The sequence below is a fragment of the Marmota monax genome, unplaced genomic scaffold (genome assembly GCF_021218885.2).
Source record: "Marmota monax isolate L192 unplaced genomic scaffold, Marmota_monax_Labrador192_F-V1.1 WCK01_AAM20220418_F8-fsc00167, whole genome shotgun sequence".
Taxonomy (NCBI): domain Eukaryota; kingdom Metazoa; phylum Chordata; class Mammalia; order Rodentia; family Sciuridae; genus Marmota; species Marmota monax.
In genome coordinates this window covers 3,842,757-3,870,076 of record NW_026694116.1, presented here as the reverse complement: position 1 = coordinate 3,870,076, position 27,320 = coordinate 3,842,757, and the positions used below count along the sequence as shown (strand labels likewise).

Sequence of the window (27,320 nt, the reverse complement as noted above, 5' to 3'; positions counted from 1 at the left end):
GAAAATTGCATAACATCTTTGAGCCCAATTCCTCACCTGTAAGTTGTGGATACACCAGAAGCATGCTGTGGAGAAGAAAACAAGTAACACACAGGATGCACCTAGCACAGTGCCTGGCATTGAGTAAGCAATTAATAAATCAGTAGTAATTTGACTAATTACTTCAAGCCACAGAGGGGTCAGTGCCTGGCAGGCAGCTAAAACCATAAATGTGAAATCTTTGAATGCAAAGAAGCACCTGCTACTAATACACCCATGGACAGGGTGAGAATTCCATTCAACCTTCCCCCAACCACTAGACTGCATTTATACCTTACCTGTTCTGAGGAAAATTGGTACTTCAGTTTCCAGTGTTCTCAACTTGGTCTCTTTCATGGTCACTGGAGGGAAAACACACACAAATATGTGCATAACAGTCTTACAATGGAGTAATGTTCATCTGGTACAACTCCTTCCTGCTCCATCCTGACAGAGAGCCATGTGGTTTCTACTGGAATGAACACTTAAAATTATTGGAAGCATGTGTCTCAGCATTTCTGAGCAGCTCACTGCTAGAAAATTCTTTATATGTGCTGTGCTGAACTGGGAATCTCTGCCTTTTGTTAACCATTGGAGCTACAGGGGACTGGGCAAGAGAAGCTCTAGAATAAGTTCCAAGTTGAAATCCAAGCTCTGCCACTTTTTAGTGGTGTAACTTTTAGCTATTGTATCTTAAGTCTAATGTCTGACCTTGAGTCAACCTTACCTGTAAAGTAAGAATAATAGCACCAACCTTGTAAGATCATTCAAGATTAACTGAGATGACACATCTTATTGGAGGACTTTGAGGCAGTCCCACAGGAAAGACAGTAAGAGGCACAAAGCACTGGGTGGGCCTGAACCGCCCTCTCACCCCCACCCCCTACACCCTGGCTTATGCACCTTTCAATTTCTCAGCCAAGCTGCATCACATACCCACCTGAGGACTATGCACACCTGTCCCTGCCCTGCCACCTCCTAAACCAACTCTTTATCCTGAAGGTATCAACTTAAACACTTACTTCACCAGAGAAGCCTGCCTAGGTCTCGTCTTCCCCAACTCCCACCTCCAGACTAGGTCTTATGTCCCTTACTGCAGCCCAATTAATATGTGGAATTCGTTTTTGGAAAAATTTAAGTTGCACTTTGAAGAAACTATAGCTGATTCAATACTCTAGGAGCTACCACAGTGTCTGCTTGTTGACTGAATGATTAAGAGTTAGAATATTTCCTAGATAAATAAAGCCTAATTCTGCCTTTAAGCAGCACTAAATCTAATCCTTCTGATAGGCATAAAATACTTGTGAACAGCTATTTCTCAACTTTCTTCCTCTTTTTACCCTACTTTCTGTCAAATTATCTCATTATTCATGTTAAATGAGTATATATAAATACACTCCAGTCTATTTGAAAAATATTAGCCCTTCAATTATGTTTAGAAATGATCTGATCCACAAGACTGTAAATTCCACTGAGGACAAAGGGCATCTGTTTAGGACACTGAGGCCTATCTTGGCATACAAGAGGCAAAAATACCAAGTTCAGGTCCTTAATATCTCATTAACTTTTTGATCACCATTCTCAGGCTAAATATACAGAATGGAAGAGGGGCCTCATATACTATATACACCAATTGCACTGAACACAGAAGATTCTAGAAACAAACTCTAAGATTTAAAATCCTGATCAAAGTCAAACAGGAGGACAAAGCAACTCTATAACAATGACAGGGTAATAATAGTTCCATGTGGAGCACATTCAGGACCTTCATGCCAATGGTCCTCAGAAATCCCTGCAAGCATGTAAGGCCACTGCTGCAGGCTGGCCAGCACTTCAGAGGAATCAGCCTGGCCACCCTTGCTCCACCAAGTCAGAGAGCTGCAACTGGTGCTGTGTCCTCTCATCTCAGAATCTTTAAATCTGCTGTTAGCAGGGAGTCATGTTGACTTCCTCTTACAATTAATCCCAATTGGATCTTTAACCTGAAAAGAAATATCTAAGGCAAGGGTAAAATTAGCATACACCAAGATGAGACCTTGCCCAGACAAGATTCCTGAGCAAGATAAAGTAACTACCAGTGGAAAGCAAACAAGGTTTTCTCCAGTGCTCAATACTAAGACTCAACATCTTAATCATCACAATTAAAAAAAAAAAAAAAAAGTAATGGGACTTAACCAACATAATTCTTCATGCTGTCACCATTATTTATATTTTAAATGTTCATTTATTCACTTATATATACACCCTGCCCTTCGGGGGTACTACTGGGTACCAGCATTCAGATCAATGAAGTGAGATATAATGTGTGAACCTACCTGGAAGTGAGGGATATTGATGTTAACACCTGTTAGAACATAATAACATCAACTCTCATTCTTCCAAAACCAAATGAAAAAAGAAACATCCCAAAATCTAGGTTTCTCCCTTTTTGCTATCTGCTCCAAAAGTTATGTTCTCACCTATATGAAACATTGTAACTTCACTCCTATAAGCAGTCTTTTTGAATACAGAGCAGGTTTGAGGGGAAAGATGAAGGCTCCATGCTTTTGGTATTCTTCAATTAAACAGAAGGAACATACAGGTCCGTTTGTTTTCACAGTTAATATAATTAATTTCACTCTTTAGGTGCTTGTAGATAGATAGCTTATATGCCTGGGATTACACGTGTACTTCAGAGTAAAAGCCACAGCTGTCATGAGCAGAATCTGTACCTGCCCTAGACAAGATGCATTATGAGTGCTACAAGGGCTAAGAGCTAGGAATAACTTTATGAAATGCTAGCGGCAGGCACCTAAATGCCTTTAGTAAGTATTCTAGCTGAAATTATGAGCTGAATATTCAGATATTTGGAAAACCAGTGTTGTGATGTGTGGCCTAGAAAACTAATCCCCAGGCTTCCCGAGGACTGTGACTGACATAAAAGAGGTAACTGCATATCAAATCACCTAAGAGAGTTTTGTACACATTTGTCTATAATATACAAAGGCAACTGCAGATATGTGAAGGTAGGTATTTCTTCACTTTAACTTGTTTCCTATATTCAAGTTTTTAGCTTCAAGAATCCAAAGACAATTCACACAGATTCACATACAAATGGACTACTGCATCATAAAAGTACAGTCTAGATAGAGCAGAAACATTACACTATTGTATTTATGTTCAGCTCTGGTTCGTGAACTCTCAGGTGATTTCTTAGAGTAATATTCTAACAATTGAACCAAGTTGCCTTCAGCACTAATGCACTAATGGTAAAATACTTGGTCCAATTTTTTATTCTTATGGATGCACAGATAAGAAGGGGTAGAAAATACTGGAAGACGGGGCAAGAAATCTGCTGCACTTAGTATTCGAGAGTAAAACAGCTGATGGCCAAAGGTGCCAGAATGTGTAGGCAAGAACAATTTAAACTGTCTCAGCAGTTACTCTCTTCTCAAGGTCACAGGAGCTGGGGCAGGAGAGCTCCAATTTGCCAGACTCTCTATGCAAAATTTCTGTCCTTTGGCACCTTGACAGACTGTTCACTAAAGTTCATGTCTTATTCCAAAGGTGATGAATCCTCTAGCAATGTACCTGCGGGTCCAGATTTTGGTAAGGTGCATCTCTTCCAATAATATTACTTACATCCTGATTTTCTATTAGCATGAATAAAATTATATACCAAAAATACAGCCAGAGAGATATCATGTATGTTTCATAAAGTCACCATGTCAGAATTAAGGCTTCTGTAGGTTTCAAGTTTATAGGATCAAAATAGAAATATTTTAGGGTAGAAAGGCACCAGGTTTGACAGTCTAGAACAGTGGTTCTCACACCACCAGCATCAGCATCACCTGGGAATTCGTTAGAAATGCAAATTTTGGGGCCCTGTCCTAGATTTCTGAATCAGAAACTGAGGGAGCGAAGGCTTTGAGGTGCTTCTGATGCCCACTATGATTAAGAATCACTGGCCTACAAAGAAGACAGAGGGAAGAAGGAAAGAAACATCATTCATTCATTCACATCTGCTTTGAAGCTCAAAAGGGAAAAAAATATACACAAACCTTGGGAAACTAATAGAATTCTTCCAGGTGCAAAGAAACAGACTGAATGCCAAGCCTGAGAAGCACCTTGCAGGTTGTATATCCAAGTTCTTCACTTCTCTTTTACTGTGGCATCTAAGGTTGAATTTTCCAGTAAAGTGTAAAAAATCTTCCACTACGAAAGTTTAGTAAGATGGTTGGTGACACAAATAACACACAAGTTCACTTTGAAAAGACTTAAGCCTTTCTACCTACTGGTTTAAAGAAACCTGTTTCATACAGCTCAGGTCCTTTTTTAAAAGCAATAATCCATCCAAAATCACTGGCTAGGCTTTAAGCTGAGTTCATTAAGTCTCTGACATTACATCCAAAATTCCACGTTCGTATGCATTTTTTGGTGGTAATGGGACACAAAGGGTAGAGGAAGGGACATAGCTTTTTATAGATTTTTAGAAGAAATAAAACCTGCCCCCACAAAAATTAAAAACCACTGACCTCTGAGTTAATTAGGAGATGAACAGATCAGATAGTTTATCACAGTGCAAGATTAAACACTGGGATTCTGGAGTCCACCAATCAATTCCTATCTCAGCTCTGTCACTGAGTAAGAGACCTTAGGCAACTTACTTCATATCCCCTAAGCCTTCAATTCCTTTCTTACCCTGCCCTCTTAAGGCTGTATGAAGAGTAAACAGGATTAGACATGTAAAAAGCTTAGCACAATGTTTGGCACATAAGCACTCTATTTAATCTCTCTTGTAACAACATACTACTAAACAAAATGTATTGCTGAGTACATAGCATGTAGCAGTCTATCCATTTAACACCTTGTGTTTGAAAGACCAATAAAAATCATTCTATAATTTAAAATGGATACACTTCCAAGTTTGTCACTATGTTCTGTGAAAGATGCAGATCGCACGGTCTTGATGACAGTAGACTGGGAAGGGAACCACATCTCTTCTTCCCAGCACCTTCTACCACATCACCAACTCCAGGCACAACCATCTTGTTGCTCCAACATAGTCCTCTAAAGCCATATGTTTACTTCACAGATTGACTTAATCAAAGCTGCTTTATTAAGGCACTTTACTCACTAGATGTCAATCTGAACACATTCAAACTTAAAATATATTCTGTTGCCCTCTTTTCCTCTATACAAGACAAGTTAGAATTCCACAATAGCCAACAAGAAACTAACGAAGTCCTGAGATCATGTACTTTTTATTTAAATATATATTATGAATTTTTATCCTATCCCATTAAAAAAGGACATTAAATTATAAATTTTTAGTGCCTGTACGTTTAAGTAGTAAATCAGAGAAAGAATAATCTCCAACTGCTATTGGAAGGCTTCTTCAAACCAACTTAAATGGAAAAAATAAGTATTTCATGCAAACTAAATTATATTAGTTATCAACTGATGACCTGAGTTTTAAAAAGCTCAGTGTTTGAGTGCGTACATTTGTACATTAATATATACACACATATGCAAACAACTACAAATTAGAATGCTACTGAGTATACTTTTCTTTCATGCCTACAGCTACTGAAACGACAAAACTAATACAAATGAAACCAATTCTTCAAAGAGAGTTTTATAATATAAAGAATTCATAGGGAATCGCCTTTTTAAAAATACTATGATATAAAGAATAAATACCTATCAAGTGAGCTAAAAGTCACCAATTCATTTGATTTTTTTTTTCTTTTTCAATACCAGAGGTACCATCTGCAGCCCTTTTTTATATTTTATTTAGAGATAGGGCCTTGCTAAGTTGCTGAGGCTGGCTTTGAACTTGCGATCCTCCTACCTCAGCCTCCAGAGCCACTGGGATTACAGGCACGTGCCACTGCACTCCATTCACTTGATTATTACACAACTATTGACACTTTGAGTCCATGGATTTAGTTGGAATGCTTAGCTGAAGCCAAAATGACTTTTAAATTCCAGAAATTTAGACTTACAGATACTCATTAGTTACAGTCCAACTCTTCCTTCACAGATGGAGAAACTGAGGCTCAGAGAACTTAAATAACTTTTTAAAAGTTTTTTTGTTGCTGTTGTTTTTTGTTTTGTTTGTAGTACTGAAAATTGAACTCAGGGGCTTTCTATCACTGAGCTACATCCCCAGGCCTTTTTATTTTCTAATTATGAGACAGGGTATCACTAAGTTGCTTAGGGCCTCACTGAGTTGCTGAGGCCGGCCTTGAACTTATCCTCCTGCCCCAGCCTCCCAAGTGGCTGGGATGACAAGCATGTGCCACCTGCTAAGTTGAATACGTTTTGACTCTTTAGAAAAGCTTGAAATATTGATATATTGCTGTATTTGGCTCATTGGCATCCAAGAATATCCAGTTAACTCCAGGAGAAAATAATTGTAGTCCATCATGCCACTGGAACCTGGAAACAAACATACCTGTAGCCTCACAAACTTGGAAAGAAAACAGAACTTTAAGTTCAAATAAGCTCTAATTCAGAGCCCAAAACTCATCCACCATTACACACACCAGAGGCTGGCTATTTTAAGAAATGCCTCTGCAATAAATTATAAATGAAAAGAAAACGGTCAAACTGATGCTTTAAGCCCGTAGTCATCAGGTCATCAACTTCCGGTGTATGTGAGAATTAGTCTTCTTCCAAAATGTTCCCAGTGACGGGGTGTCCTCAAAGACTGAACATTGTAGGTCTACCTACACAGGTCGGATACCTGTGCTTTGAGATTCAGTGCATTTTGAGATTCCTTGTTCATGGCATTTTCGTTATTCTGTAAACACTACACAAACAGGTATATGTTAGATTTACCTACTGAGGCTGCTCAATTTCATCTCATGACTGGAACCAAGCATGCTCAGAAGGCCCTAAATTATACAACAGCAGCAGTGACAGATGTCTTCACTCACCCAGTGAACGAAGAGTACAACGGAGTCACAGGGTTTGAGATACCCCTGTTTAATTAAAACATGCAAGAAGGCTAGTAGCCTTCTTTCCAACCAGAAATTTAGGAACACACCAAGTGTTTATGACACCAGGAAATGCATGAAGCAAAGAAAGCTTACATCATGCAGGCACGTGATGTAAGAGTATTTTGGATAAGATATTAACTTTGGTAAGAGGATATTTTCCATTTACATCTCCCATAAATACCCCTTAAGTTTACACAAAGTGGTTAGAGGAAGATTCTGCAGCTCCCCAGGGCAATAATAAAGAATGGTTCAGTGTTTCTGAGGAGCCTCATTTGCCTGATGCACGACTGTTATAGGTATATTTCCCTTCAAAACCCTAAATCAGTTTTTATATTTGCATATTCCAGGTTTCCTCAGGAATGCTCAACTTAAGAATCACAGGTGGCTGTTCAGCAAATCAAAGGCTCCCATAAGATTAGGTTTGTAATGCTTCCTGAAATTTACTGCTCCACTTTCCAGCATGTTTGAATTCAGATGACTCCAAGTTGATCCCCAAATCATAAATCAAAATATCTCAGAGGAGTATTATTCTATTTTAGTACTTTTACAGCTTACTCTATGTAAAATGAAGTGCTATTTCCACACTTTCTATTAAAAAAAAAAAAAAAAAAAAAAAGCAAGGATTATAGCAGGACTTCTTGCCATAAATACATCAGGTTTAAAAAATACCAAATACTTTCCAGCCTAATTTAGAGTAGCAAGTTTACAGGCACAACACTATCAGAAACAAAAGCATAAGGCATATAAGCCAAGTGCACCCCCCTTCAAAACGAAAGACACACACACCTTGACCAAATGATTAATTCTAATCACTTAATGACAGACCAGCTTTAGCAGTCAAATAAAAGAGTCATGTCTTCGAAATCCGTCAGACCTCAGTTCCAGTCCTCGCTCAAACTAAGGAGTATGACCTTGGACAAGTTACCCCAACCTACTCTGGCCTCAGTTTCTCCATCTGAGAGGACTAGAGGTATTTATAGTAACCGCCTCTTCCTTTGAGCAAAACCAAATAGATGGTGACTGCAAAGCACTTTACAGGGCCTGGCACACAGTCAGCAACCCACAAATTTTAGCTGCTGTTAGGAGTTAGAGGTCCGCGCCCCCTCCGAAGTCTCCCTCATCCCAAACCCAAAAGACAGAAAGCAAAACTCTTTAGCAGGCAACAAAGAAAGCGCTTTAATTCCAAGAGGTGTCTGACTGCAGGCTCCACCAGTTCCTCGAATGAATGAATGAGCGGTTCTGCGAATAGCTGTCGCCTAAGAATCACCTCTGCGGACCTCAAGGTAACTGTCCTCCACCGTCAATTAAACACCCACGAGCATACCCGGAGCTAGGCACTGCGGTCATGCAAATTTTGGCGGAGCCCGGTGCGCAGAGCAGCTTTGGATGCCCACGAGCGGCCTCCATTCATTCTTCTCCGCCCCGTCCGGGTCATCTTCTGAGGCCCAGGACCCGCCCCAGCCAGGCCAGGCCCGGCCCGGCCCGGCCTGGCCCCAGCGGCTGAGGGTCCCTCCCCCGCCCTCCGCGCCCGCGGCAACCTGTCGCCCACCGAGCAGGGCCGGCCCGACGCCGCCTCGGCTGCCCTCCGCACACCAGGCCGCGTGCAGCCCACCCAGCGGCCGGGCCCATCTCACCTCCTCGGGGATCCCGCCAGCCCCGGCCGGGCCCCGGGGACCGGCCGGGCCCCGGGGACCGGCCGCGCAGAGAGAGGGAGCGGAGGGCGCTCCGTAGCCCCGGCCCAGGCCCCCCACACCCAGCCGGCGCGCCCCTTGTCTCAACGCGCCGGGGCTTCCCCGACGGGGGCCGAGCTACCAGGGCCGCCCCGAGGAGCTCTACGCGAGAGGAACAGCGGACGCCCCCATACTCACCCACCTCTCCTCCCCCGCCGCTGTTTACCTCACAGTCCCTCCAGCCTACAGGGCGCCGCCATCTTGGACGCGCAGCACCTCCCCCTGGCGTGAAACGTCCACGGACGCCGGAAGCCTCCGCCACGGAAAAGAGTCCCCAGCCGGGCTGCGCCTCGCACCCGAAACCAGCGACGCGCGGCCGAGAACCGCAGCGCCGCCGATGGAGCGGGCCGTTGCGCTCATCTTTGAGGCTGCGGGCTGCTGCTGAAAAGGACCAAGGAGCGTTTTCAGTGCAGGGGGCGGGGACGGCGGAAGGATCCCAAAGGGAGGCGGCCGAGAGATCTTGTGACTCCGAAGGAGGCGAAAGAAGGCCCGGCGCGACGGGAGGAGCCACGCGGCGCCGGGGGCGGAGCGGGCGGGGCGCTCACGTGACGCCGGCCGAGGCGTAAACAAGCCGGCCGGCGGGCGTGGCGCGCTGCTGCTTGTAGTGCGCTCGGTGGTCTGGGGTTCTCCTGCGCGCGGCTCTGGGCCACGGTCCTGCTCCCCGACCTGTCTCTGCGGCCCGCGTGGGTGAAAGGCCTGCTCTTGAGCCATAGGGTGGGGGTGGGGGTTGCAATCTCTCTTTCTTTTGCAGAATATTTGCAAAAGCGCGGCGCTGTGTCTCTGCGGAGAACCACTCTGGCTTGTGCCATCATGTTACCGACACTTCACACTTACCTACTTGTGACACCAGAAAAAAACAGCCCTAGTAAAAGGAGGCAGCCTTCAAGTCACAGACCTTGATTTGTATCCAGCTCTGCTACTCCTCGCGGTGACAAGCCCAAGCTTCCGTTTCTTTCACTGAAATGGGCACAATATTCACGAAGTGGGGGATCCAGGAGATACAGCATGGGAAGCGTTTAGCATAGGACCCCACGTCTAATAGGTACTTAGTGGGTGATGGTCCCTAGGAGGCAGGGGGCAGGATGAAAGCCTAGAGGGGCAGAGAGCAAGGCAGGGCAGAGTCTAGCTGTGGTATCTGAAAGGCTTTGTGGAGTGGGCATCAGGCTGGGTGTTAAAGAACAAAAATGGAAGAAAGGGCATTCCAGACAGAGAGAACCAAAGAAGCGAGAGCCTTCAGCAAACAAATGGAGTGAGTGATTGGAATAACATGGAAACCAACTAGGTCACAACACACGTTGGCATGTGATTAAGGAGTGAGATGGGGAAGTGGCCAGCACAGTGGATGCTGTCAGAATTCTGAAAAGTCAGGGTGGTCCAGGGAAGGGCTAGTGCTGGTGGGATTGGTGCCCTTGTGGAATTAGAAAAGTACACCCCCCTCTGGGCCCACTGTCCCAATGAGCAGAGCTCAGCCCTCATTTTCCCCCTCCCACCCACTCCCAAACCTCATGGGGGAACTTTGAGCAGTGGACACCCTTTAGAATCAGATTATAAAGCTTTCTCCAGAAGGCTTATGAGGAAGGTGGAAACTGAGCTGGGGAGTCCATGGTCCAACACAGTTACACAGGCAGCTGAGGAAAGCCAAGAGCTCTAGATTCAAAGCAGTTTGAATACAAGTTTTGTCACATGAAGAGAGATGGCTTGGAAAAAGTGTCCAGGGAGTTACCAGAGAGAAGGGGAAACTCAGGACCAGCCCAGTTCTTGACACACCTGATGGAAAAGAATTTCGGCATGCACCATTCAAAGACATACAGGTTTATTTAGGAGAGTAGATACATATCCGAGGGAAAATGTGGGCAGTCTTCAGATGGAGAGGAGAGACAGCAACCTGTTGGTGTGGAGATGAATATTCATAGAGGGATTATTGCTAGGGTCTGGCTACAGGGTGAGCCAGGTAGAGCTACGTGACTGCACGCCAGTGTTCCCTGTACTTGCACATTCCCCTCATGGGTTACAAGGGCCTGGACCAAGGCATGTGCTCAGGAGCTGCCATTCTGCATGGGTGCTCTGCATTTCAGTCGTTCGTGAGTGTCTCCTGCATTCCAGGGGTTTCTGGGCACTTCCTTTGAGACTCAGTATTTCTCCCTTTATTCCCAAATTCCTATCTCAGTTTCTGCTCTCATGGTAACAGTGAGCCTTGGTCTCCTCACCTGCAACATAGGGTGATAATAATGGGCACTTGGGGCAGATTCAATGAGAGATTAAGATGTAATTAGTGCAGAGCCGATTCCATCCATGTCAGATTTATTGTTAGCTTTGCTCACCACCAGCGGCCAACAGTCTCTGGAGTTGATCTGCCAATTCTTGTAGCTACCCAAGCATGGTCCTTCTGGAAGGGGGAAGGATCCACGTGCTCTCAGTTCCACAGGTCTGTAAACCAGATCACAGGAAGAGATACTGCCTTTGCATACTCACCAGTGCTGGCATTCAAGTTTGTTCAGAGATTTCTGAGGCCACCAGTGGCTGGGAGAATTAAGGTTATTGAGGAGTCGGGTGGAGGGCTCAGGCACTGCTCCAGAGTGCTGACCCTGGAGCCCCGGCTCTCTACCCCACCTTACTTGGCTCCATGACATCCTGCTGGAATTCACTCCCCCTGTAAGGGAGCAGGGATGCACAGAGCTCATCAGCAGCTGGCTCTCAGGGGGGCTGTAAATACATTGTTACTGTTTATACAGTGTTTGGAAGAAGAATGGCAATTGTTACCTCAATATGGACTGCCAAGGGCTAGTGAGAAGAGGAAGGGAAGAAGCCTGAAGAAGGCCCTGCTACCTGCTCTTACCCATCTGAGATGCCTGATATTTTTGTCTTCTCTGAGGTTGAATTTTGTCACTTGTGGAATACATGTTACTCACACCCCCTCCTTCTCCACATCAGCCCAGAGTCTCCCATAGCAGGGGCCTCCAGTTGGTAGGTATTGCTGACTGTGGACACTGTTGCACTTGTCTGCAGCATCTCTCCCTCCCCCTCTGAGGAGGTACATTGCCTTTCCCCAGTTCCTCACCCGACAGTCACAGTGCTGCCCCAGGCCCCAGAACCTGGACTAGGCCTAGCCAATCCCATCACCTAGCAAAGAGATTGGCCCACTGTTGGTCACGTGACTTGAGCACAGCCAACTGGAATGCTTCCCTGGGTCTTTATATATAGACACTAGAAGAGATTTCTCTCTTTCTCTGGGGGGTCACCAAACTGGGATGAGGAAGCCATGACCTTTCCCTTCCCCGGTACCATATGGAGCTATATGAGAACCCTGGCACAAAGAGAAAGGAGACACTGAGACAAGAGGGATGAAGGGACTGGAGGGTGTGGTTCAATGGTAGAGCACCTGCTAAGCTTATCCTCAGGCCAAAAAGGAGGAGAGAGATGGAAAGAGAAGAGCAGATGCTGGCTCCTGCATTTCTGGAGTCCCTGAGACCAACTTTATCTTGTTTTTCCAACTTCCACAAAGCAATAATTATTTCAGCTGATGCTGGCTTCCATAGGTTTGTGTCCCTTCTGAACAAAAGGCCTTCTGGAAGGATGAACAGGACTGGGAGGCCTCCGGAAGGACAGCATTAGAAACATCCCCCCACCCAGTGCCTGAAGCTCATCCATTTGAATGTTCTCTGGCTTCAGCTTTCAGCAGTCTGCATGATAGCTCCTGGCCAGTCTCCCTGACTTCAGTGACCACACATCTGCAGAATCAAGACCAAGCCCCTTTGCAGCCCTGACCTCTCCTCTTGCTGTCCAGCACCATGTCCCCCAGTGCCCTGGACACCTAGAAGCTTCATGCCTGCCCTTCTCAGGCTGTCTCCACTTCATACAGGCAGCCTCATCCTCCTGTGCCAGTCACTCTCCATTGGTCCTTCTTTCTCTGGGCTCCCCTCCACTGCCAAACCTTTGGCTTCCTGTTGCATTTGACCAAAGTGAGATGGGCTCAGAGGAGGAAGAAGGAGCTGTCCTACCTGGCCAGCTGTGGTCCACAGATCCTGCACCTGACCTGGCTTACCCTGTGTGTTAGCAGGGACTCCCTCCCCTTACTCCTTTTCAGTACCAGGGATTTAACCCAGGGGCACGTCAACACTGAGCCACATCCCCAGCCCTTTCTTGTATTTTATTGAGAAACAGGTGCTTGCGGAGTTGCTGAGGCTGACTCTGAACTCATAAGCCTCCTGCATCAGCCTCCTGAGCCACTGGGATTATAGGTATGTGCCCCCATGTGTGGCCCTCCCCTTACTCTCAATACCTGGATGTGATCATAGTGTCCTGTGTCACTACTCCCCAGGTATATCATCATCTCTGGTGTTTCTGAAGCTGCTCATACCTTTGTCTTTTAAATTGTCCAACTGAGGATGCTGCTGGTTTCCACCAAGATCCTAACAGCTACAGCCAATTAATTCTAAGAGGATCTGCCCATGGTCTGGGGTACCCACTGTGAACCACTCCAAATTCATAGACGGTCTCACATAGCTGTGCATACATACCTGATTGGACCTGGATTGGTCTGAAAACATCTCCCAAGCCAGCCAGAGTCTTCTTGAGAATTTTGCACTGAGATCCCAAGGCTAAGAGCCAGAGTTGGTTGAGGCTTGTAAGTTTGTGCAGCTCCTGGGACATTATCCAGGGAATGCAGACCACATATAACACTCCTGCCTGGGTTTGTGTGACAAGGCCAAACAATGTTGGTCCCTGGGGGTCAAGTGGAGTTGGATCCAGTCAGGTCCCCTCAGCACCCTGGACAGCAGAGGGTAAACTGTCAAGAGTCTTGCTGGGGAAGCCATGTGCCCAGACCAGAAGGGGGCAGATGTGATGCAACATAGGCCCCTGAGGAGGAAGGACAGCCCAAGGGACCTGGCTGTCCTTCCTGCTTCAGCCTGGAAGGTGCTTCTATATCTTTTCAATCCATTTCACTTTTATTAGCACCTTTTTCCGTTCCTGGTGACCAAACAAGGCTGGTGGTGGTCAGAACAATGTCCTTTCTTCTTCACCCGGTCACTCCTGTTCTTTCTCCAAGACTGAACTCCAGTTTAGCCTCTACCAGCCAGCCTTCTCAGGGCCTCCAGCTGCCTAAGGACCCCTGCTGTGAGCTCAGCCCAGCCCACGTCCACCTCTGTTCCTTCAACCTAACTCCCTCTCCCTGAGATCATGTGGGTGGGCCTGTCTCCCACCAGGTGCTCATGTTCTGCCACCCCCAGGTAGTGGGATGGCAATGTGGTCTCTTGAAACATCTCTGGGTCAAGGTCAAAATCCCGGAGCAGTGCATACTGAAATACCCCTCCCCACCCCGTACATATGTATAATTAGTGCAGGGTAATTAAAGGGGAAAAATAAAATGAAAATCCAGGGACGTTGGCACCAAAGGTGAGATGGAAGAGCCCCCAGAGGGAGCTGAGGGCGAAGAGAGCGTTGGAATCCAGGGCTCCTCCGTGGGGGCCGTGCGGCTGCACCCCTCAGTGAAGTAGACATATGAGGCAAGGTGCATCTGGCTGAGGACAGGGGCTCTTTTGCTTACTTAGGCCGGATTTTGGGGGCAGTATTAATTTTCGAGAGCTGCCATGATAAAGTACACGGCCCGGTGACTTAACGACATGTACTCTTTGTCTCCCAGGCTGGAGGCCAGGAGTCCGAGATCACATATATGGTTCTGAGCTGCAAGGGGGAATCTGCTCCCTGCCTCTCAAATGCCTCCCGTGGCTTGCTGGCAGTATTTGGTGTTCTTTGGCTTGCGTCACATCACTTCCACATTCACACGGTGCTCCCTGGTGCTCCTCCGTATCCAAACGTCTCCTTTTTATAAGGACACCCGTCGTAAGGAATTGGGGGCCCACCCAATCCTGGTACAATCTCATCCTAACTAATCACATCTCAACGTTACTGAGGAACTGTGGGTTAAGACTTCAACATGTGAAAGTTCAGGGGATAAATTCAGCCAAGAGCAGGGGCTAGGCTCCATCAGCCGTGGTTCATGAAAGGGCTCTTATTTTTATGCATGCGTTCACTCCCATCCTCCACATCTAATTCCCCCTCTCTCATAAGCAACCATCTGACGCATGAGACGTATCCTTTTGTCTGTCTGTGTCCTTGCACAGTCCATAAGTGTGTGTGGGGTGGGTGTCAATTAATGGAATTATGTTATGGATAGAAATCTTTCTCTTGGTTCATTTCCCCGCTTGGCGTGATGTCTTGAAAGTCTGTCCCTTGGGGCTGAGGATGTGGCTCAAGTGGTAGCGCGCTCGCCTGGCATGCGTGCGGCCCGGGTTCGATCCTCAGCACCACATACAAACAAAGATGTTGTGTCCACCGAAAACTAAAAAATAAATATTAAAAATTTCTCTCTTTCTCTCTCTCTCTCTCTCTCTCCCTCTCTCAAAAAAAAAATAAAAAATAAAAAAAAAGAAAGTCTGTCCCTGTTACTCTGTGTTCATCTGGTCAGCAACTTCTAACTGCTGACAGCGACTCGGTGGTGTGAATCTCACGTAATCTACCCTCCGCCCTCCCATGGTGCCATCAGAAGCCACACTGAGATAACATCACTGTGCTTGTCCTCTTATGGGTTCAGCTGAGAATGTCTTTGGGATATAAAACTAGAGATGAACCTGGTCTCGGTGTGTGGACTTACTATTAAGATACACCATCAAGGCCAACAAATATATGAAAAATGTTCAACACTACAGCAATTAAGGAAATTAAATCAAAGCTACGCTGAGATTGCATCTCACTGCAGTCAGAATGGCCGAATACAAAGAATACAAAGAGTAATGAATGTGGAGAGGTGGAGAGGTGGAGAGGAGATGGGGGGAAAGGAACATTTTCATCCTGTTGGTGGGATTTAAGTTAGTGCAGCCACTGTGGAAACTAGTGTGGAGGTCCTCAAAAGACTAGGCATGGACCACCATGTGACCCAGCTGTGACACTCCTCAGTATTTTTTCCGAAGAATTGAAGTCATGATGCTCTGTGGTCCATGCACACCTGGGTTCACAGCGGCAAACCCTGGAGCCAGCCGCGGTGTCCTCGGTGGGTGGACGGACAAAGAGAATGTGGTGTATTTGCACAATGGATTTCTATTTGGTCATGAAGAAAAATGAAATTATGTGATTTGCAGGAAACTGATTGAAACTTGAGAACATTATGTTAAGCAAAATAAGTCAAACTCAGAAGGTCACCTGTTGTTTTCTCATATACAGAAACTAGAGGTAAAAAGGAAAAGAAAGGTGGGGGCTTTCATGAAAATCTAAGGGAGATCAGTGGAATAGGGAAAGGGGTCAGGGGAAAGGGGGAGTGTGGGCTATGATGTTGGTCATGGATATTGTTAAATCACGTGCAAATACGTAACAAATCCCACCATTATGTACAACTGTAATGGACCAATAAAAAGGGGGGGCATCAAAGTGTTCTGGAGGCCTGCCCCCATCTGCATTCCCATGAGAAGCCCACTCAGTGTCCTTGCCCCTGCCGACCTTGACATGCACGAGCTCTTTGACTGTTTGGTAAAGCAGAGCTAAAGTGAGTCTCCTTCTCGTTTCGATTTCCTCCCTGACCTAATGAGCGGAGCACCTCTTCATGCTCTTACTGGTCTTGTTTCTCTCCATATTTCTGGTTCTTATCTCTTGGCCCTTTTCTGGGTGGAGTTGCTGTCTCTTCCTAGCTGACTTCAGGGTATTCTACCAACGTGGCCCTTGCTGGCTGGATGTTTCAGGTGCACCCTGAGTCTCCCATCTACCTATTAACTCCCTCTCCTGTACATCAGTGGGGAAGTCATTAATTTTGATGTTACCACATGCATCACTTTTTCTTTTTGACTCTCTCAGTTTGGGTTTTTGAGGTTATCAAAGTGCCTTTTCAACCCTTTGTCATAAAACATATTGTTAGGCACATTCTACATTTACATTCTTATGTCTTTACATATGTATTTTGTATCTTTATGTTTTACCCCTAACATCCAGAGCCCTGGGAAGGCCATGGAAAGGTGCCACTTGGATCTCTTGTTATGGAGCCTCGCAAATCCAAAATCTGCAGGGTAAGTTGGCAAACTTACTGACCAGGAAGGAACCACTGTTGCAGGTCAAGGCCCAGGCCATCTAGGAAGAATTCCCTCTTGCTGGAGGGAGGTCAGTCTTTTGTTCTATTCAGACTTTGACCTGATTGGACACGGCCCACCCACATTATGGAGGGAAATTCTCTTTACTCAAAGTCCACAAACTTAAATGCTAATCTCATCCAAAAACACTCTCATGGAAACGTCCTAAATAATGTTTAACCACAGATCTGGCCACCATGGCCCAGGTAAGTTGGCATGTAAAATTACCCATCATATCAAGAATCTAAAAAAGAAAGTTTCTTAGCTTCTTACACCCACCGAGGGGGCGCTGAAGAGGTCAGACTGCTGCATTTGTCAGGGGAAGGTGCTGAGCAGCTGGAACTCTCTGTCTTTACCTGGGGAGGTGCCTTTAGGGTATTTCTCCAGGTTTACTGAGCAGCCATAATACTCAATTTCCTTTGGAAGAAGAACACCTTATTTTGGAGACAAACAGATATAACAAAAATCACCTTCTGAGTAGTCTTGTTTAACCAGTGGACCAGAAAGTAAGAAAAATCCCAGCTGAGAATACGATATAAATATTGACACGGAGACGCAAGTTGCTCAGTAGATCCTGGAAAATATCCTAAAGGCACCATCCAGATCCTAGAGACCTCCCCGCTCAGATTCAGCAGTCTGACTTCTCCAAGTGCACCCTTCAAAATGGACCACCTTTCCCTGGGTTCATCCAGAACAATACAGAGGCTTCAGGTCTTTCCTCTTCGGCTTCCTACCACCAATGGTGTAGTTGAAGTCCTTCACCTATGTGTTAGTTGTCTCTTGCTGTGTAACAAATAATTTTGAGACTAAGTGGCTTAGAGTGGTCTCTGTGGGTCAGGACATGGGTGAAGTTTAGCTAGCTAAAGATGCCTTGTGATATCAGCTGGGGTTGCAGTCATCCGGAGGCTTGCCTGGGGAAGGAGTTGCTCCCAACCTCACACATGTTTTTGCCTCATAGGCTGTAGGATGGAGGTCTTCCTCAGTTCCTTATCACATGGGCCTTTCCACAGGGTGCTCATAATGTGGCCCCTGGCTTCCATCAGAGAGAGCAGGAGAATACAATCAAACTGGATAATAGTCTATTGTAATCTAACCTTGGAAATATGATATATTGGAAATATCCCTTAGTCTGTTTTCTCTTACTATAACAAAATGCCTGAGGTGGTACAGCTTATAAAGAAAAGAGGTCATTTAGATCACAGTTTTGGAGGCTAAAAGTCCAAACAACGTGTCTGGTGAAGGTTCCCCTGGCTGTTTCACATCTCCTCAGAGGGCATCATGCTGGGAGAGTGGACAGAGAGGGAGAGATCATATGGTGAAGCAGGAATCCAGAGTGAGGGGAGGGGCTGGGAGTGCTTTTGTTATTACAATCCTCTCTCCAGAGCTAACTCAGGTTGCGTGAGAACTACCTAAACCCCTTCCTAGGCAGCACCTCAGTGACCCACCCACTCGGCCCCACCTCTCAGGAGTCTCACAGCCGCCAAACCCCCAGCTCATGAACCCTTGGAGGACAGGCTCAGACCAGAGGCAAATCATAGGAACATTCCACCATCTTTTCTATCCTATTCATTAGAAGGAATTCTCTGGGTCCTGCCACAGCACCACCGGCAGGGGGCTGGATCAGGAGCTATCATCATGGGGTGCTTTCATTCCAAGGCTTAGCACACAGGTTTTTGTTGTGGTTGTTTGTTTTGTTTTTGATATTTTTTAAGTGTTGATGGACCTTTATTTTATTCATTTATTTCTATGCTGTCCTGAGAATTGAACCCAGTGAGGCTAGTGCTCTACCCCTGAGCCCCAGCCCCAGCCCCTGACACACAGTTGCCTGGGAAACTCCTTCTTCTCCTCCCGGCTGCCCTGACACCCCAGGCGGAGGGGCAGGTCCTTCTCTGGCCCCCAGCACTCTAGTCCACACCTTTGGCACCCACTAATCACTATAATGACATAACTGCCAGCACTGGATGAGGAATTACCAGGGCCCAACGTTGTTCTTGGGGTTCGGAGGACCCAGTAGGAACAAGAACCTTATAGACCAGGTTAGGAGACGGAGTTTCAGGGGTGAGTATCACACTACCTGGGGAGCACTGTGGAGAGCCCGAGGACAGGCGTTATGACAGCACGCCCAGCCAGCTCCATTCTTGCTGAGGTTTCTTTCCATTAGAACACTCCAGGTGGAGCAAGAGCTTGTGTGAAAAATCAGAAACAGAAATCAGAATCCCTGGGCCGCTCAGCAGGCTGGGCGAAGCGCACAGGCACAGGCGGAGGAGCAAGGCGCAGTCACCCTGCCGGCTACGCGCAAGGCAGCCTGCAGCTATGCGGTGGCCTGAGGGCTCCGAGCTCACGGAGTGACCCTGAGGTGTAGGGGCCTCTGAGCTGAAGGGACTTGCCCGCAGTCTCTAGCTAATGTGCCAGTGGACAGGGGTTCAAACTTGACCGTGAGATCAGGGAAGAGCCCTTGAAGGATTCTCATTGGTCGACGCATGCTGGGGAGTGGAGAGTGGGTGGAAGGACCAGGCTAGCAGGCAGGGAGACCATAGAGGAAAGTGACGTGGCACTCGCCGGACAGGAGCTGGACACCCAAACTAGGGTGGCTGGGAGAAGAGGAGGAGGTACCCCAGGTTTCTAGCTGGAAGGTGCCAGAGGGGAAGGTGGGCTGGGGAACCTGGGTTGGTGTCATTTGGCAGAATAAGCAGCCAGAGAGACAGACCCCAGGGCAGCTGCACAAGAACACAGCGTTGTGATGTGAAGGCGGAGACCAAGGCTGGGAGGGTGCTGGCCTCATGGGGTAAAGGAGTTGGGAGAATTGGCCACAGCGGCCCAGGTGGATACACCGTGAGCAGGCCCTCTGGGAGGGACACAGGGGACTGAGCTGGACAGAACCTGGATCTGGAACCCAGGATGTAGCCTGCTGTAGCTCTGCAGGCCTCAGTTTCCCCATCTGCAAAGTGAGGATGACACCTATGCCGTGGATACCCACTCCTAGGGGGCCGCGGTGCAGCTCAGTGGTAGAGCTTGCCCAGCGCGGGTGAGGCCCTGGCTTCCACCTGAACACCCGGAGAAAGGGCAGGGGATAAAACTGGAAGAGCTGCCGGGACAGCGAGGGAGAGACACCCAGATGCTCAGCAGAGTGCCACCGTCACTGCTATATTAGTGTCCTGGAGCTGCCGTGGCAAATTGCCACGCAGTGGGTGGCCAAAAACAACAGAAATGCACTCACGATCCTGGACTCCAGAAGTCCCCATGTCACATGGTAGTCTTTCTGCAGGCTCTGAAGGCATCTGTCCTGCCTTTCTGCAGCTTCTGGTGGTCACCAGAACTACGTGGCCTCCCTGGTGCACCCTCTGTGCTCTGCCCTTATGTGCCCCTCTTCTTATAAGGATACCCACCGTCCGACTTAGGGCTCACCTTAATCCAGTGTGACCACCTTCCAACTGGATCACCCCCTCAAAGACCTCATCTCCAAATAAGGTCACAATCTGGGGTCTGGGCAGACATGACTTTGGGGGATCTTATTCAATGCCTTACACTCGCTGTCAAGGGCTTGGGCCCAGCAGACAAGGTGGGAGAGGGACCCACCATACTGACGGAGTCAGGTCTAGCTCAGAGCCAAACTGAAGCATGCTCTGGGACACAGGGGTCAAAATCAGAGTGAGGTGGCAGCTTGTTGGCAGGGGTGGGATTTGAACTTTGCTTCTGGTTTAAACAAGAGTTTGGTACGTGGTGTGGGGACAGACGGGCTGAACTGCAGGAAGGACCCAGCAGCGTGAGCAAGGGCCCTAAAGCGAGACCACATTTGCTGCAGGACACACGAAACAGGGCAAGAGAGCCCCTCTGGGAGGACCATGACCTAATGAGAAGCTGGACCCTGGCTGCGGCGGGGAGGGGGGGAGGGTGTGAAGGGCTCATGAGCCGTGGCTGAAGGAAACTTGTGCCGCTGCCTGGTGGCGCAGGCTCCCCCACCCAGTTAACAACCCTGGGCGGCTGGTCTCCTCTTGCTTCACTCCCCCGTGGCCTTGCTAGACTCCACTGCAGTCTAAGGTAAGGCCACACCACACAGTTGGTTGGGTGCTAGAGCTTCCTGGTGACATATGCCACCCCAACAGCAAAGCAGCCACCTACACAAGCAGGGGTCTTCCTGGAGCTGTGTCTTCCTGCAGCAGATGCGGTGACCATTTGGAGAAGGACAAGATTATCTCGACTTCACCCTTTACACCAGAATAAACCCCAAATGGGTCAGAGCTGCAAGCGGCAAGAGTGAAGCCCCGCATGTGCTGCGAGAGAGCGCCAGAGAACTCTCTGTGACAGCGGGCCAAGAAAACCTTAAGGAAAATAGCGGGAGAGTCAGCAGCAGCGGAAGAGGCCAGATGACCTCAACAAAACCGAGCGAAGCCCAAGCACCCTTTCGTGTGGCAAAAAGAAATGTGCAACGTCAGAAGCTGAATAATAAGCTGCCTTCCTAACATAGAGAACTCGTAAAAACCCAACTTTAGAAGAGCCGATCATTCGGTGGAAACAGGCAAAGGGTGTGAACAGAAAGTTCACAGCAAAAGAAACGGGAGTCTTACACACAGGAAGAGACGTGGCCCCAGTCATCACAAGGGAAATGTAAATTCCAGCTATCCCTAGATGACTGTCCTTGGCCTATCAGGTTGGCAGAAACCCCCAATCTAACAACCTGCCCCACTCCAAGCTGGGAATTTGGCCCCGTCTGAGGACATCACATATGTTCCGCCCCCTTCACACCAGTGCCACTCCTTAGCTCCTACCCTCAGATACACATGCATGCATACACACGCAGGGTCACGGTCATTTCTCCTGAAGTCACAGCTCCCGGCTCGCAGTGCTGGAGGTTCAGGAGCATGGCTGAGCATCACTCAGCTCTGGCCAGGGCCTCCTGGCTGCATCACAGCATGGCCGATGGCTTCCCACCCGGAGTGCCTCTAGGAGGGAGCAGGCCAGGAAGCCAGAGAGCAGGGAGGGGCCGGTCCTGGTCTTCTGGTAACAGCCCACTCTTCCAAGAACTAACTCAGTCTAGGAAACAAACTGTTAAAGGTTCCACCACCTCTCAACATTGCCACACTGGGGACGAAGCTTCTGTCACATGAGCCCTTGCAGGACAAACCACCTCTAAACTTAGCACAGTTAATGAGAGAAAATTCCTCTTTACAGAAGAAAATGCCACATAATAAAGTTAGAGGGCTTGTTAAAATGGGAAGAATCTCCATTTGGCAACTTCCAATGAAGTCATCGGTGCCACCAAGGATCAGCTGTGCATGTCCACTACAGGATGCCCAGCTGTTGAGTCCTGCCCCACAGATTGCTTCTGAACTCAGCTTTATGGCAGAAAGAGCTGTCTGTCACTGTAACCAAGGGACCAAACTTGGCATCACTGAGGTGGGACAACCGGATGTTAGGCATCTCCTAATGCTATGAAGCTCACGGCATCCCTGTGACACAGATATGCTAAAAAAAAAAAAAAATCTTCCCTGAACATAATCAAGCTTTAGACCTGAGTTCCAGCATACGGGATGTGGGAATAGGTGGAAGAGTACCACAGGAAGGAACCAGGCAAATCCAGAATGTAGGACCTTCTTACTAGACTGGCCTGGGCTCTTGTGAGGAGGGAAGCAGTAACAAAAGGGAGCGGCAGGGGGCGCTGTTCCACTATTAAGAGACTGAAGAACGGGAAGCAAATGCAATTCCTGATGCTTGTCTGGGTCCTGATTCCGACAGCAAAGTAGAAGAATGTCAAAGAAAACCAGGGAAATTACAAAGGTGTAATATGGATTGGGTGTTCAGTGGTACTAGGGAGCTATTGACAACTTCCTTAGTAACGTTACCTGCAATAACGACGTTGCAGGTACCTGATTATGTAACTGTGGGGGGAAGTATCATGAGGTCTGCTGCAATGTATTTTCAAAATGCTTTATCAAAACCAAACATTATATGCTTGTATGTGCATCTAGGGAGATAAGGCTTTTTTGGCAAATGCTCTTATAAAATACCAGTGGTGGATAGGTGTGTTCATTAGATATGGTTTATTTCCTTTTCTGTTTGAATTTTTTTTGCAATAAAAATTTAAAAATTTGAAGATCAAAATATAATTCTAATACTTAGTGAAGGAAAGTCTGAGGTCCTGACCATGAAGTGGGGAGATTTTGGGCTCCAGATATGGCTTCACCTTCCCTGCATATCTCGATTTTCCCCACCTGTGAAAAATGTAGGCCTTGGGTGTGATTTTTGCATGTATGTGTATCGTTTTGAACTTTTACTTACTTTTTATATTTTTGCAGTGCTGAGGATGGAACCCAGGGCCTTGAACATGTGAGGCAAGCGCTCTACCACTGAACTACATCCCTAGCGTGTTCATGTATTTAAAAAATTAATTGTTGTAAACACACATAACATTTCCCACGAACACCATGTGTGAATGGCACTATGTACCTTCACATCACTGGGCACCCAGCACCACCATCCTTCTCCAGAACTTTTTCATCTTGTAGAACTGAAACTCGTCTTCAATAAACACTAACTGCCCCCTGCTTACCCAGTCCCTGGCCACCACCCACCACTGCCTGAATCTATGGATTGACTACTCTAGGTACCTCTTAGACACAGGTCCCTTGGTATTTGCCTGTGTCTGGCTTCTTTCACTTAGAGTAACGTCCCTGCTGTAGCAGGTGTTTGAATAGCCACCAAGCACACTTGACAGCCATCTGTCAATGGACACTTGGTTGCTTCCAACTCCTGGCCATTGCTGCTATAAATATCTGGGTACAAATATCTCTTTGACTCCCTGCTTTCAATGCTCTTGGGCATGTGCCTAGAAGTGGAATTGCTGAATTTGGGTGGATAGTTTATAAAGGCCTCTCTCCTGCTTTCCAAATGAGCATATTACAAATATCCTTTTAAAACTTCAAACTGATCCTCTTGCAGAAATGCCTTTACAGATACAACCTTCAAGTTTGTATCACTGTGGTCCCCCGGTTTCCTCTGATGTGGGGTGGGGCGGGAGGGTCACCTCTGGGTTGATAAGAAACAGTAGGTGGAGAGTCTCCATCCTCCAGGGGATTGTGTTGAAACTGTAGCCTGAGAAAATCTCTAAAGGCAGCGGGTACATGCAAAAGGGATGGAAATCAGGTGCAAACCCTGGCTGCCTGAAGGCTCCAGGTGTTGATCTCACCTCTGCCTCCACCTTCCCGGGGTCCTGTGCTGATCAGCATTGAGGTAGAGCCCCCAGGTATAGATGGGCTCTTTCCCAAATGGGCTTGCATTTCTAGTCCTCTGCAAAGGGGTAGCTTTCTCCTTCAGTCTTCTCCTTCCTTTGAGGATTTGCTTCCAGCGTCTGGAGTCTGCAGCTCTGCCCCAGGCCAAAACTCCCTGATACAGGGGACCAAGGCCAGCACCTGCTAGGGTGCTACTCCAGGGGGCAAACCCATGGGAGACTGTGCACCCCTGAGGCTGGCTAATGCACGCGTGAGCGCTCGCGCACACACACACACACACACACACACACTCGGCTTGCCAGGAACGGTACAGACTTGGGTGCCAACATGGTGCACATCCTGAGATGGGAGTTGGCTGTGCCCTGGTGGATCAGGCACATGGTCCCCACTTAGGGCTGTAGAGACTGGCCATGGTGCCAATTGTGCCTGGGGGTTGGTGCCTGGTTTCCCATCATATGGCTTATTGATCACGTTCCCCCAAATCCCAAGTCCCAAGGTGCTCCCAAGGATTAAAAGAGAAGAAACCATGGAGCCCCTCCACCCTACTTAGCCACTGCCTAGGGTAAATTTCCAAAACCCTCGTTCTTCCTCCTCCGTCTCTGTAGCCTAAGCGGGATTTCTGGGAGTCCCCAGAGGGAATACAAATACGGAAGTTATGGGAAGTTTATGGAGCAGTAGCCAGATGTCAGCTGTTCCATTAATAATCAACCTGTCATGTAAATCAGCACAGTCTGCCTGACAGGAACCTGGCTGACATTGACCCTGTTGTGTCCCGCTCCTCCCCGCAAGCAGCTGAGGCTCCTGTGACTATCCAATTAGGGAAAGGGAGTTTGTACTCAGCTGTTGAATGTGTCTGGTGAGAAATAACAGCTCACACATTTTAGTATTTATAAAATGGTTTGCATTACGGCCCATTCTATCCTCAGCCCATTCTACAGGTGGAAAGCCTGAGGCCCAGGGGAGCCTGCCTAATTCACACGAATAATATACTATTAAAATATAGACAGATCTGTTTTGACTGTTTTCAGATTTTTGTTAGAGGAAAGGAGACAGGAGCGCCACCATGTGGCGACAGGGGGAATTGCTTCTCCATGGAGCCGTGGGTCTACAGTGCCAGCAGTCAGGAGCACAGGCTGGTGTGTAGCTGGGCTCCTGGCAGCTCAGCCGCCAGCAGCCAGTGACTAGGAGCCTGGGCTTGGGAAGGGTTCCACAATCCACCTGACAACCAAGTGGATGTTTTCCACTTCTCTGCCTGCTGCCAGGTGTCACAGGGACAGCACACACACACACACACACACACACACACACACGACAGGCAGAACAGAGCAAAGGGGCGTTTTTCTGGCAGCAAGAAACGCACACAGAAGATGGGCCTCCACGGACAGGCGTGATGGTGTGGCCTGAAATTCCAGAGTATCCAGAGGCTGAAGCAGGAGGTTTGCAAGTTCAAAGCCAGCCTCAGTAACTTAGCGAGGCCCTAAGCAACTTAGAAGACTCTGTCTCAAAAATAAAAATTAAAAAAAATATATATGGCTGGGAATGTGGCTCAGTGGTTAAGGGGCCCTGGGTTCAATCCCTGTTTTTTTAAAAAGAAAAAGAAAAGGCCTTAGCGTCCAGCCAGCTCTCTGGAAGCACCCAAGTGGATCTGGGACCAGAGCCCTGCCACCCACCCCTCCAGCGCCTTTACCCCCAGTGCTTTCCCACCCCACACAGTGCATTCCGTGCCACCTGAACATGCCTCCTAAACAGCTCTGCACAGTGCACACTGCCCAGCCCTTGGGCACAGAGGTTCCTGTTCATTCAGCCCCGATTATGTTTCCTGTAGCTGATGTCCACTGAGGTCCAGGCCATGCCCACTGTAGGCTGAGAAAGGACCCATCACATTTTTGCTCAAGTTGCTGCTGGTCTCCTTGAGAAGTAAGCAAGTCCCCTCCGGTGGGCAGCCAAGCAAAACAAGAACCCTGTGGGTGTGTGGGGAGTCTGGGAGGGCTTCCTGGAGGAGTTGAGAGCTGACCCGGATGTAGAGAAGAATGAAGAGCAACTTTCTAGACACAGAGTTTAGGGCAAAGGCAGGACTTGGGATTTGGTCTCCAAAAGGGAAAAACAAAAACAAAAACAAAAAAACAAAAAAACAACAACAACAACAACAACAAAAACAGCACGTTCAAGAGTCAGCAACAAGACAGTTAGGAGGAAGGCAGAAGCCACGGCCTTTCAGTGGTGTGGTGGCAACTCTGTCCTGGCCCCAACCCTCCACCCTCTACTGCTCCTAGCTCCTATAGTCAGGACAGGAAGGTCTGCCAGCCCTGGCCAGCAAGAGGCCCTCATCCCTCCCCCTGGACTCAGTGATTGGTGCAGAGATGTGCTCGTAACCAGGATGGGCCAATCAGAGTCAACCTGAAGACTTTCTTGGAAGTTTTGAAAAGGGGGCTTTCTCCAGCCAGGTGTTTAAGCACCTGGAGGAAAGCCTGGTGACACTGGTGGGTCCCTCAGCCCGAGGCTGCAGAAAGGAGACAGCTGAGAGGTGGAGATTCATTCATTCTGTGTCAGTGTCAGTAGTGTCCGTAATACACTGTCACAAACACTGAGGTTTGGCTGTGAGCCAGGAAAATGCAGTCCCTGCCCTCCTGGTGCTTAAGTTCCTGGGGAAGTCGGACCTAATAAATAAACAGGCAGATAAGTAAGCAATATATATTCAGATAATTATGACCATTAGGAAGAAAATGGGCAGGATGATAGAACGGAAAGAGAAATCTGACTTCAGCTGATGGCCAAGGAGGTCTCTCTGCAGAGGTGACATTTCAGCTGAGATGTGAGTGACAGGAAAGATCCTGCTACCGGGACACGGGAGAGTCCATCCAGACAGAGGGAATGACAGATGCAAGTGTTCTGAAACAGAAATAAATGAGATTCCAGATAGTATCATCAGAGCTACAGGATCCAGCCATGCCTGAAGCTGACAACTTTCAGTGACACTAAATAACTGCTTTGTAATTATTAAATAAATATAAATTGAATTTCTATAAACCAGAAAAAGTGCTGTCATTTGAAAGTGAACTGACACTGAAGGGAAGGTTTGAAAGCAGGGAGGAATCTTGCTCCCTCTTTCCTCTCCAGGCTCCGTGTCTCCAATGCCCCATCCCTCCCTCCCACTCCTTGGGTCTCCACGCTCCACCACAGTGAACCTGGCGGCTGTCAGCTCCCTGGGGTCCTGGCCTCCAGCGCTAGCACAGGCTGTTCCTCTTTTCA

General features: G+C 47.6%; 1 protein-coding gene across 6 annotated transcripts in view; it reads right to left on the bottom strand.

Annotated features, from left to right (window-relative positions):
* Window positions 1–8,968, bottom strand: part of Tsc1 (TSC complex subunit 1) — a 55,623-nt gene extending 46,655 nt beyond the window's left edge. Inside the window, exons 1-2 of one of the 6 annotated variants that reach the window (XM_046465709.1) lie at window positions 8,901–8,968; window positions 318–380 (exon numbers count right to left, since the gene is read on the bottom strand). The gene's annotated coding sequence lies outside the window, so the exon portion shown is untranslated. Of the gene's footprint in view, window positions 1–317; window positions 381–4,058; window positions 7,617–8,872 lie in introns of those variants that run through there. The other 5 variants (XM_046465710.2, XM_046465711.2, XM_046465712.2 and 2 more) reach the window with 5 other exon arrangements.
* Between the last annotated feature and the right edge of the window lie 18,352 nt (window positions 8,969–27,320).